This window comes from Apostichopus japonicus, chromosome 11 (genome assembly GCF_037975245.1).
Source record: "Apostichopus japonicus isolate 1M-3 chromosome 11, ASM3797524v1, whole genome shotgun sequence".
NCBI classification, from domain to species: Eukaryota; Metazoa; Echinodermata; class Holothuroidea; order Aspidochirotida; family Stichopodidae; genus Apostichopus; species Apostichopus japonicus.
In genome coordinates this window covers 14,570,912-14,580,207 of record NC_092571.1, presented here as the reverse complement: position 1 = coordinate 14,580,207, position 9,296 = coordinate 14,570,912, and the positions used below count along the sequence as shown (strand labels likewise).

At 40.0% G+C, this 9,296-nt stretch overlaps 1 pseudogene; it reads right to left on the bottom strand.

The window, feature by feature from the left end:
* Window positions 1–2,380: 2,380 nt before the first annotated feature.
* On the bottom strand, window positions 2,381–2,457 carry LOC139976577 (U2 spliceosomal RNA; annotated as a pseudogene).
* Window positions 2,458–9,296: the final 6,839 nt, after the last annotated feature.

Here is a 9,296-nt window from a genome sequence, read left to right as displayed (position 1 = left end):
GTAAAAAACCTTTCGCACCCACAGACCGCAGCCTCGTCCATGAGAGTGGTACATCGACGGGATTACCATGTGGACTAGTCCATCTTTGTCCTGCAATACCGACTTCTCTTTTTCCTGTTTCTATTCCTCCTCTGCATGGTAACCTCTTTCAGGGAGGGAGGGGTGTGGGGGTTGGGGTAGGGACAGTCCCTCTGAAAATGACCCATTTCTCCACAGTTCCAGCATTTAATGCTCACTGTTCATCAAGGTTCTTGGGTGATATTATGATACATGAGAGGGCCAATTCAACTGGCTGACCAACTTTGAAAATAAAAACGTTGTGAAAGAGCAGGAATTTTGGAGGACGTGACTGTTGTAAAATAACAATATTGCTTAAAGTTAGCGACGTTAAGATATTAATAATATTCTTTTAAGATGGTATATATAAAACGATCAAATAAACCAACTTCTATATTCAATTTCGTTTCGTTTCGTTTCGTTTAAGTAGAAAATATATAGGAGTAGTTAACATTCTATGTTTCACACAACATACAATAAGTCGTATAACTCGATGAAACAAGAAATAATATAGATCCTTTTATTCAAAGAGATTTAATAGATTCTGTGAAACATGCCGTCGAATTTGTTCATTACATCTACCCATAAATAACTGTGAAGTATTAAAAGGACATGTTAAAATACTAATAGAAACCAACAACGTGTATAATCAATGTCTAATAAGATTGGCCAATGGTAAGGAAAGCGTGTTACTAATCGTTCACAAATATTAGGTACTTGTTTTGGGTACGTGAAAACTATCTTTAATTAACTTTGAAAGAATAGCACAAAGGACGTTATATTAATGTCAAAATGCAAGCATCATTTCACATGTAGGAGCTCAAAGACCATGCACAGCTTGTCATTTAGAAACAAGAGATAACTTTCTCTTGAATGTGAGGGCGACATTTCAGTTTTATAGACCTTATTTAAAAAGTTCACAATGTAAAAGCTAGGGCCCTCGCAATGCTTTTTATCTATAAAAATCAAATATAAAGGTCTTTGGCAATGCTTCCACCGCATGATAACATCTTGGTGCTGGTATAATCTCCTGAAAACGTAAGACAAGTATGGAATGTGTTTTTTGCGTCTCAGACATATCGTCTGTGACGGTGGCTGAATACACTGGTCCCTCAACCGCCAAGGTTCTTAGTTGCGTAAAATGAATAGAAAAGTATAGGTGGTAAAAACAATAAAAACAATTGGACGGCGAATATTCGCCCCTTAAAATTAACCGCAATGACTGTCATCTCTTATACTCCTTTATCTCATCAAAATGGCAGCCCCCTGACACTGAATTCAACCCACATGTCTCCTAAATAGAGCAATTATTTCCTTAAACCTTTTAATGCTGGGGGCTGTTCACTAAAGTAATCCATGTTTGCTGAAAATCATTTCCATGCACACAGTATGGAAATACCATTGCGGCATTAGAGCATTGGGTATGCAGCGTTAACCTTCCCCCTTGCCACCATCGGAACTGAGTAGAAAAGGGGTGGAAGAGACGAATCGACGGTAACTTGAAATAACAACCTGATTAATTCAAATATCCAACCCGGTATCACTTAAGTTACACAAACATACTGCAAACATACAATTTGTACTGCGGTATTGACCGTTAAAACTCAGTACAATTCAAGTTTGTAATCTAATTCAATTTTATTTCAATCACTTAATCAATAAAAACGAAGACATAAACTTACTCAAGAGAGAGAACATGAATATAGATAAAAATAAATGAATAAAATTATGCTGGGTACATCAAATAATATGCTAATTGATTGAGGTGACTAGGGTTGCTGAGAAACTTTAAAGGAAACATGTAGAGGAGAATAAAAAAAATGAAGAAGAAATAAATATTCTTTGAATGCAAAAATGACCTCTCCCCGTCCATCCTACCTATATCACCTACGGCAGCGCAAACCACGCTACAGCGAGCCAGGAAAAAATGAACTACTATAGTATACTATCTTATGTACATAATAAGGGGACCAGACTAATAGCTTTCAGATATTAGGAACTTAGAAACATCGTAAGATATCCGAAATGTGTTCATCATGAACGACTTTGGTCAGAACTATTACAACGCATAGGAGGCCAAGCTTCCAGGCATATATGCTGATATTCTCACTTAGGGGGTATTTACGTAATATGGTACTCCCAGTGGTTCGGAACCGATTGTTATTGGTTGTAACAATACTGTGCTGTTTCCGTGATCCGCCCAGAGGAGTTCAAAACGTCACGGCTTAAATGCTTTCAACACCAAACCCTACCAGTACTTTAACTAAACCATCAGCTCTCAACCCCAGTCCCCTTGCATCGAGATTTTGACTCTGTGATCATCGTCGGGTGTGTATCACCATTCCCCTCGAAAGGGAACATATACTACACATGATCTTAGCCAAAAGGCCGAGAAGCGATTCTATGCATTGGCATTTTGACGAAGAATCCCAACGTGATCAGTTGTAGTGCTGCACGTAATTGGACAACATGCCAAATATTGTATTTTTCACTAGTTGTCGGGTTATACTAACGCAGTTAGTCTGCAACTCGTCTGTTCCATTAGGACCACCGTAACTATATTATTGGTTTTCATTATTGTTTGATTTGCAATTACAGGATATTGCGACAGATGACTGTCAATGAAAGGTGATCAGGTGTTCAAGATCATTCCAATACCAATTGCTGGATGATGTATATAAGAGAGACAGATAAAGACATTCCACCCGAGAAATGTGTCCTCTGTAATATATGCTCATAACAATCGATCTCCTACTTGAAAGGAACAAGAACATTTAATAACACATACTCTATCTACTCTTATCACCTAAAGAAACATGCGGTTAAAATTCTATAACTTCCTCTTGTTATATAGTGGTACAGCGCCATCTGAAACTAAATGCTTATGAGCATGGTTACTAGACTAGTTTAATAGTTAATTAATTGTATTTTTATTGATAAAAATAAATGACAGCTATTGAAACTACGTTGTGCACTTTGACGTTCTCTTAATGCCTTTTGGCAGTCATCACATGGTGTCCTGTCACAGTCATGTATTAAATTGCGTCACAAATTCATTACTGATTCGTAATGAATTATTTTTCATTTAGGAAACCTCGACTTCAGGCCATTTAAAATATAAACAGAATTTTATCGGATCCCATTGCCATAGCAGGCGTTTAAAGAAGCAATAATGTTTCGGGGTGTGGGTGGGGTGCATGGGAGGAAGAGATATATTTCCTTTTATAAATTGTGAAGGGGCAGGAGTTTGCTTCTCGCCTCCATTGTTTAGCACGGCATGTACTCCACGGAGTTGTTGGATCATTCCACTTTGTTATTGAATTATTAGAAAATAAAACTAGGAAATCAACATGGTCGGATTTTTGTTCCATATACCTCGATCATAACGATTCAATAAACTTGGACAACCTGCAGAACGTATTGAATAATACACATAAATATCATCAATAAACTATTTCAAGATGGATTTTTATTATTATTATTTTTTATTCAAAGAGGGAAAAAATCATAATGTAATAAATGTTACCTTTTGCTTTCACATAATAAATTAACTAACTCTATACGAATGACTTTGGTCAGAATTAATAAAATACATACGACACAACCCTACTGGTTTGTACGCGGACTATTCCAACCTGCATGTTTAAAGTCACAACATGGTGCATCTAATGGTTCCAAACCAATAATAGGAGATATTAATATTACTGTAGGCCTCGCAATCTACTGCATCATGACGCCATTCTAACGATAAGTTAGTAAGCCGACCTATGATCGATACCGAACCATATTCTTTTTTATACAGGTGACACGATAAAATATATTAAAATATATATATATAATAAACATTGGAGACAAAATTTATTGGTTTGTATTATTGCTTGATTTACAATCACAGGAGACTGCTACAAAGAAGCAATTATCATTGGAAATTGGTCAGGTGGTCAAGATCAATCCATGGTGAATAGCTATAGATCACTTTGTATGGATAGATCTTGAATCAAAAGCCAAATATGAATAATTTCTTGTAACACGAATAGTTACACTCACACATACTCTGAATATAGCAGACTTTGAAATGGCGGCGCAACGCCATCTAAAATTGAATGTTAATGTGCATGATTATACTCAGTTTTTAAATAATACTGGCTTAACTTAACACAAATAATCACTTCGTTTTGATCTGATGTCTCATACTTCATAACCTATTGGTAGTCTTTTTCAAATAAGATGTAAAAAAGACATTAGTTATCGCCTGCGACTGAACCAACTATCCCAAATAGTGTAACGTCTTGATTTAGATCATGTTCATCTTTCCGCCAATGCCTACTGAGAAAAAAATTGAGCAATGCATCAACGATTTCATTACTTTTCACGTGACCCGCATGCAGGATCCAAAACGTCACAGCCGAACGGCACTACCCAACCACCCCATTCAGACAAACGAAACTCAAGTCAAGCGAGCCAAAAAGTTAATACTCCCACCGACCTGCAGAGACAAATCCCCAACCACCCACTCAAATATTAAAAATAACTCAAAAGGACGACCAGCACGCAGCGAAAAGAAACACCTCTCCGCAGCACACCAGCGTTCAAAAAAAAGGTAGCCCCAGATAAACGGCCAAAATCACCTTTAACCTGAAAGCGAATGTCACACTTCACCGCCTCCAGGACTGCCTGCCAACTTTCAAATTTCTCCTAAAAACTATATTACATCTATTCCTCCAAATAAGTGTGTTTTTTTTTCTCAAAATAGAACAAACACAAAGCATACGGTGCAACAGAACAAACTGGAGGATCTACCTTATATAAAACAAAACCCTGTCCTGCCGACCAAGAACGGTCTCCCGTTAAACGGTCGGTCCAGGTCTGAAACCACTCCCACAAGCTTAAAACAAAGGAACAATGCCCAAAAACATAGGCAGTACTCTCTGAGCTGTCACAGCCTGTCCTTGGGCACAGTCCGTTACCGAGTCGCCAATGATACCTTTTCAGATTGGTCACCAAGGCACCGCGTGCAATTCTCCATGCAAGATCGCTGAGCCTGCAACTATTTAGCCTTGAATGCAAGATGACGTCCCTGTACCAATATTGCATTCAATTGTGAACGAGGACCGGCCGTGACAGGTCAACAGGGGGCAACTCAATAAGAGCGGAGCAAATGACAAGCATCACCCTGCTTGGAGCACTACTATGCGGTTTTCTGTAGCTAAACAGCGCCGGGACCCATCGACGCAAGTGAAACCCGCCCCCAAAACGTACAAATATGAAGAAGGCAACCCTGGGTCAGTTACTGCTACAAAGAATTGCTTAAATAACAAAAAGGTCAATTTAATTCCCAGATGAACCACCCCTAATGTTGGTACATTACCGCCCTCTTGACAAGCTCTGTACCACCCGACCAAATGAATGAAAATATCGCTCTCTCTCTCGGTAGCTCTCTCAAAGACAGATAAATCCTGCGAGAGGGCACGAAAGGAGCCCAGACTTGAAACAATACACGTGACGTCATCTGCATATTGAACGTATTTCACTTTGGCACCCCCTGGCACAACGAATGGAAGAAATCTCGAGTCCCTTTCCAAAAGACGAGAGAAGGAATCGCTAAACAAAACATAAAGTAATGGATACAGAGTGCTTTTTACGTGACCCGCCATGCGGGATACAAAACGTCACGGCCAAACGGCACTACCGAACCATCCCATTCTTACAAACGAAACTCGGGTCATGCGAGCCAAAAAAGTACATACGCCCACCGACCTGCAGAGACAAACGCCCAACCACCCACTGAAACATTAAAAAACTACAAAAGGACGACCAGCACGCAGCGAAACAAAACACCCCTCCCCAGCACACCACCGTCCAAAAAAGGCAGCCCCAGATAAACGGCGAAAATCGCCTTCGACCTGAAGGCGAATGTCAGACTTCACCGCCTCCAGGACTGCCTGTCAACTGGAAAATTTCCCTCTAAAAACAACATCACATCTATTCCTCCAAACAAAACATAAAGTAATGGGGACAGAGTGAACCCCTGGCGCACCCCCTTCTACGTTAAAAACCCTGAACAAAACTCATTTACGATCACAGAACTGAAACTTTCCTGATACAAAACAGAAATCTATTTACGAAAATTTGGGTGCTACTGAAACGTCTCCAATGCATTCATTAAAAAACCGCGATCCACCATGTCAAATGCCTTCTGCTGGACAAGAGAGACAAATGCACATGGCAGATCACGCTCAAGAACAAAGTCGCGCATCAACCACAAGTTCTGCTGGATGCAATGACTCTTTACTGCACAAGTCTGGAGATCACCCACAAGATGCGGCCTAGCAGGTGCAAGGCGATTACACAAAGCCTTAGCCAGCAACCTGTAGTTCACATTTAACAAGGTAATCGGGCTCTTGTTATAAGGATCCAAGGGGTCCCCAGACTTGGGCAGCAAAATTAAAAACTTCACCTCTCCGCACAGCTGCGAGAATTGTTCTCTCCCCCGTCGTGCGCGAGTCACGCGATTCTGAATTGCGTAGCGTTTGATACGCAACTTGACATCATTCCACCATTGGGATGTAAAGGCAAAGGCCGGCTCCAAGGTTTGCCATCCTTTGTCAGAGAGCCGACAGCTCAGTGTCAGGCAACCCGAAATTTAAACCTAACGGGCGCATACACTCGATCTATCCTGGGGGGATCTTCCCCGTTAGGCCTCACCCACGTATACCCCGTGCTACACACGTGTATGTGCCCCCAAACATCGGCTAAAAGATGTGCCGAGGTTATTCTGTCCAGTTCTATGATCCCAGCGTCAGGACCAGCAGACACAGAAGCCCCGAGTCTGTCAAGACCCGAGTCTGGGACACAGTTAAAGGGTCCGACCATGACGCATGGTGCACTACCAGGAACAAAGGAAGGCAGCGTGTCAAAAAATCTCGTCTAGCAGAAGACCAATTTGGAGCATACAAATATATTACCCTGTGGATACTTGAAAATAATGTAAACCAATCGGCCTTCGTGGTCCGTGTCCACCCTAGTGGCACAACCCGCCTGACGAGGTGACAGAAATATGACAGTGCCACAGAATGAAGACGAACCAAACGAAGCATGCAGCCCACCACCCAACTTATAAGGCCATAGAGGGACATCTTCTTCCAAAATGTGTGTTTCTTATAGGCAAACGCAGTGGACCTCCATTGACTTACAAATACTGGAAAATGCGACTGTGCTTGCTATGATCTCTCATGCCATTCACGTTCAAAGTGGCAACTGAAAGTGTATGGGCCATAATGTTACAGTAGTCTCTATGTTCTTGTAGATGTTTTCACTGGGTAAACGTTGTCCTTCACTTGAGAACTGAAGCGTTAGCTATTCGTGGTAACTTCTGCAATGTTCCGTACCTTGAAGGGGTTAAGCCAAGAAAGTCGCAACTTTTCGTCACTTGTAAACAAGCCTCTCTACAGTACTCACAGGTTAACAAATGTTCTACACTGCTCTTTGAAAGCCAAACGTGGTGTAAAATATCCTCAGTTGAGTCAACCGTCGCAGAAATCCTGTTCTTCAAGTGCTTCTTACGTGACCCGCCATGCCAGTTGGCAGGCAGTCCTGGAGGCGGTGAAGTCTGACATCCGCCTTCAGGTTGAAGGGGATTTTCGCCGTTTAACTGGGGCTGCCTTTTTTGGACGGTGGTGTGCTGGGGAGGGGGGTTTCGTTTCCCTGCGTGCTGGTCGACCTTTTGTATTTTTTTTAATGTTTCAGTGGGTGGTTGGGCGTCTTGTCTCTGCAGGTCGCTGGGCGCATGTACTTTTTTTGGCTCGCTTGACCTGAGTTTCGTTTGTAAGAATGGGATGATTCTGTAGTAAAGTGTCATCCACTATCTTCTCCGTCCTTCTCAGTAGCAACTGGTCATAAATGTAAAATATGTTAAGAAATTATAACACATATCAGTTTTGAATGAGTATTGGCTTGGAAATCGTATAGGATGAGCCATGCATTAAACTATGTTGATTATAACCAAAACCTTAAGTCCCTTGTCACACTCAGGAGTGAAGAAAGGTAATTGAATAAGCCAAAGGACACAACCCAGTGATCCAGTCAGGATCTGAATATGTAATCCTTATAGTATATTAACCAATTTATCATAAACGCTCTAGATTAATCATTTTATATGATTGGCAAATCTACCAATCAAAATAAAGGGTAATTAACACAAATGTAGAAAAAATATTAAAGAAGCTTTACCGTTTCAAATTGTATCATCTGAAATGACGTAACATAGTCATGATTTATTAGGAATGAATCATAGTCATGAACGAAATCTCCACTTTTTAACCACGTCATATTTACCGGTTGTTTCGGCTATTATTATTATTATTATTAAATAGCCATCAAACTCGTTCTAATGTGTTTTGGTGGTTGGATGGGAGGCAGGTATGAGGTAATTTCCCGCCCTTCAATTCTCTAGCACAGGATGCACTCCACATTGTTGTTGGATCATTCGACCGAAAAATTGAATTGTTGAAAATAAGCTAGGCAATCAATGGACGGTTTTTGGTCTCACATATATGATAATATTATTTTAACTATCTTGTAACACTTGAAAATACACATGAAATATTGTCTCTAAACTAGTATAATAAACGGCTAAAACCACCTGCGTTGCCTACTTATTGCCTACTATGTACGATTTTAAATAAAAAAGGACATTGTTTGCGAAATCTTTGAGGGTTGTCTCAGTTTGACTGCTTACAAATATCTTATTTTGAGTATTAATTGGTAGTAGTAAAGTTGTTGAAATATAAAAAAGCTTGCTTCGAATGATTCTCCATTTTAGCCCCAAAGACATGTTTTCTGTCTTTAATAGATATGTGTAACAATTCATTCAGTGGTGAATCTGGTTAAGTTAGATAGTATTTATGTAAAATGCACTAGACACAGAAAATCCAGAAATACATGTTTGACTTGCATGTATAGAATAAAATCATCCGAGCTATTTGAACGGCTTTATATCCATTAAGTTAACCAGTTAAAGGTTATGATATCACTACATATATCAGCAGACTTACTTATCTCGAAAGTATAAGTTCAGGTGAATTCCATTGTGACATACCTATCAAAATAATTTGTCATCCTGATCACTTTCATTTTGAATCAGCACATATATTATTCCAATGAAAAAAAAAAACACACATGTGAGCATGTACGGGTGGTTCTTAATAACGACTCCTTGCTTTGATTAATAAACAGCGCTC